The following is a 3950-nucleotide window of genomic DNA, read 5'->3' on the forward strand; positions in this document are numbered from 1 at the left end:
TGTATTCTATGGTATGAGAAATATATTAAAGACTGTTTTATCATCCGTCTTGCTGTTATGAGAAGTTTGATTTCTGGGCTGAAATGGGAGACATCGTCCACAAGGGGGCGATCAATACAAACTAAAACACATTAAACTTTACCATGTATTTCTTCAATTATAACCTTTTGGGACAGATAAGATAATCATATTAAACAAAGTCATCTTTCGCAGATAAATCCAAGGCCAGATATTCGTTTAAGGCCACCATCCCAATTCACACAGCATACAATAACAAAGTCGTCTTCTATGGAGATTACCTAAAACAAATGAGTTTAAAACATGAAGCACAAGCACAACTTATTTGACAAAGCGAATACACTGTAAAATAAATACTCAACGTTGGATGCTTATGGTATTTTAGTTTAAATGTTATTTATGTTCACACCAACATCAAGCCTGTTCTAGTTGCTTGAGGAAACAAATCCAGGTTTGGGGAATCAAGTGCAAATGACAAAATGACTAACTGACCTCACTCTATAGTAGCTTACTTTGACAAATGTCATTGATAGGCTATCTGTAACTTATTATGACCATGATACAAATGCAACCTACAGGAAGTATGAGAATAATCAGAAATCGTGACACCAGCAGCCTTGGGTTGACAATATTATCTCAAAACACATTCCTCAGACAAAGAGGGGCAAAGAAAGTATGAACAGCCTTTCAATTCAATTCAAATACTGTAGTATACTATTCCTGTTCCAGTTTGTGGAAGCTTGTCGCAGAAAATCCTTTCACCCTCTCTTTTAGATCTCTAAACTTTTGGTGTGACTAATACACTAGAAGTTGAAGTTGTGTATACTGTATGTCATCACATAATTAAACAGCACATGGATGTTACGGTACGGTACAGTGGCTCAGTCAGTGTGGTTTAGTTAGCAAAGGTGCCACACAGCAAAGTCCTGTTGATTGATTGATTGATGAAATACTTTATTGATGATTCTTTAAGATACAGGCAGTACAACGATTTAAAAACACACCAAATGGATGACACAGAAAGCCCGGAGGCTTGTTTCAATTGTGGTACATTAACGCTATACCCCCCCCCCCCCCCCCCCAACAGGGCAGTGTTTCTCAAACCTTTTAATTTGAAGGACCCCTGGTTTGGTATGCATTAGGGCCACAGACACGTAAGGTTCAACTTGGTTCCTTATAGGTTTATGGGTTCATAGGTTAGGGGATTTGTAGTGTGCATCCAGTTATTACACTGGCCCGGAGCACAGAACGAAGAAAGAGAAAAGAAAGAGACGAGAGATAAACAAGACAAAGACAAAAAGAAGAACTCAGTCACACTGTCTGTCAGTTACAACAGGAGGGAGTAGAAACACACACACACACACACACACACACACACACACACACACAACCCACAAAACAGAAAACAACACGTGAACCTAGGAGTCCTCTACAGCAGTGGTTTTCAACCCTTTTCATGTCATGCGGCACAGTGCCGTGCTATGAGCTTGTATATCTGCTATTTTTTAATAGCCAAAGCTAAGTGGTTAAAATGATTGTGACGCCAGGGCCGGAGTGGGACTCCAAATCTGGCCGGGAGATACACGCCCACCCAGGCCACCCCGTTTTTTTTGGGGGGCCCTTTTTTTGGGGGGCCCTTATTTTTGGGGGGCCTTACAAAAGGGGGGCCTTTTTGGGGGTTAAAGGTAGGGGGGAGGCCCGCAGCTGCACTGAGCTGCAAGCAACACTGACTGCATTGAATTGAAATTGACTGTGGTTGGCCTGGCCTGTGCTTAGGAGAGATTTTTTTTTTTGCTGCATCACTTAAGCGCCGCGCTGTCTGTGGATGGCTGGCCTGACCTGATATTTTTTTTTGATGCAAAAAAAATATATATATATATATATTTTTTTTTTCAGGCAGGCCACTAGAGGGCAGGCCACCGGGAATAGTCCCGGTCCTCCCGACGGCCAATCCGGGCCTGTGTGACGCTATGTTGACTAATTTAGCTGGGGACCCCCTGGTACCCCCCCAAGGACCACTGGTGGTCCCCAGATCACTGGTTGGGAACCACTGCTCTACAGTGAAAAAGGTGGGTCTTAAGCATTCTATATCAAAATTGCCTACAGGGTGGGCGGGTGCGCGGGCGGGCGGGTAGACGTCACAAATGTAACAGGCGCACTGTTGCTGCGATCCACACCAAATTTGGCACCAACAGTGGTCAGGGGTCTGCCATCACAAAAGCTACACCAGGGACCACGTGGGTGCCACAGGCGCACCATTGCGCTGCCCCCTCTGTGTTCCTATTGGCTGGGGCTTAAACAGCCATAACTCCAGTTCCCAGCATGCTAAACACCCCAAACTTGGTAGGTGCTCTTAGACGGCCAATAGGGACAGGCTGTAATTGCTTAAGCCCCGCCCCCTCTTTGTTCCTATTGGCTGGGGTTTAGACGGCCAATAGGGGCAGGCTGTAATTGCATAAGCCCCACCCCCTCTGTGTTCCTATTGGCTGGGCATTAAACGGCCATAACTCCAGTTTCCAGCATGCTAAACTTCCCAAACTTGGTAGGTGCTCTTAGACGGCCAATAGGGACAGGCTGTAATTGCTTAAGAACTGCGCCCCTCTGTGTTCCTATTGGCTGGGCTTTAAATAGCCATAACTCCCGTTCTTCTAGTAGCCTAATTCCTTTCTACACTCAATCTTTTCAGAAAATAGCAGCTCTACAAACTCACAAAGTATCGCGCTGCGATATATGTGACAATATAGGATGTCAGTTGTTCAGGGGGTAGAGCGGCTGTCTTGTAATTGGAAAGTTCCGGGGTTTGATGATCCCCACCTCCTCCATCCCAGCTGCATGTCAAAGTGTCCTTGAGCAAGATATACAATTTTGGCATTTAGCAGACACTCTTAATCCAGAGCGATTTACAGTAAGCAAGGTAACACAAGGTAATACACCAAATGCATACTGCATAGAGACTAGTGCCTCAGGATCTCAATCTAAAATCATGTCATAGTAAACCAAGAACCTAGCATCAGTGTAAACATTAAAATATCAAACTTTAACCCCTATATGCTCTTGATGAGCAGGTTGATGCCTTAATTGCATGGTTTCCTCTGCAGTCTGCGTTTGTCTGAATGGGTGATTGAGAAATACACTCACGCAATTCATTAAAATTAAAATACAAACGCCTGCATCCAGCTCAGCGCCTGCTACGTGCCAGCCTCACCCCATTCTTGTCATCATTCATTGCTTTGTACATTGCGTGTGCGTGTAACTGTGTGTGTGTGTGTGTGTGTGTGTGTGTGTGTGTGTGTGTGTGTGTGTGTGTGTGTGTGTGTGTGTGTGTGTGTGTGTGTGTGTGTGTGTGTGTGTGTGTGTGTGTGTGTGTGTGTGCTGCTGATGCTGTGCCACAGATCAGCCAATAGCGTCGCTGGGTTGCGTTTGACCAACGAAAGGAGGAGAAGCAGGAGAAGGAGGAGGAGGAGGAGGAGGAGGAGGAGGGGAGGGGGGCAGGGGGCTGGCATCCAACCAGCATCCAACCGTCAGAGAGGCAGTAGAGCCAAAAGCGGCTCACATTCTCCGTCTGCCCGCTCAGAGGACCTAACAGGCGCACTGTATAGCCTCGAACACTGACGACTTACCAACCAACCCTTTATATATAGCTTCTCTTTTTGGACTTCTGATCTAAACGATTTACCGATCAAGGAAAAAAAAAGATCGAGACCTTCCTCATCAACCCTCCTCATCCTCCTCGGCTTTTTATCATCTTCTTCATTTACTCTTCATCCATGAGATTCTTCAGGCTTACCTTCAAGTGCTTCGTCGACTGCTTCTGAATCCCCCCGTCCTCTGCTCTCAGCCACGTCTCTAGACTGTCTGTGACTGTCGATGTAATAATATCTGATCTGTTAGACATTCCATCTCTGATCTGAGGGGGGTTTTCTATCTCCCAC

At 45.4% G+C, this 3950-nt stretch overlaps 1 protein-coding gene across 1 annotated transcript in view; it reads left to right on the plus strand.

Moving 5' to 3' along the window:
• The window catches only part of uckl1b (uridine-cytidine kinase 1-like 1b), a 476626-nt gene that overhangs the window by 380781 nt on the left and 91895 nt on the right, over positions 1 to 3950 (plus strand). The gene's annotated exons all lie outside the window — the stretch shown is intronic.

This window comes from Gymnoscopelus microlampas, assembly GCF_963454915.1.
Source record: "Gymnoscopelus microlampas genome assembly, chromosome: 10".
NCBI lineage: Eukaryota > Metazoa > Chordata > Actinopteri > Myctophiformes > Myctophidae > Gymnoscopelus > Gymnoscopelus microlampas.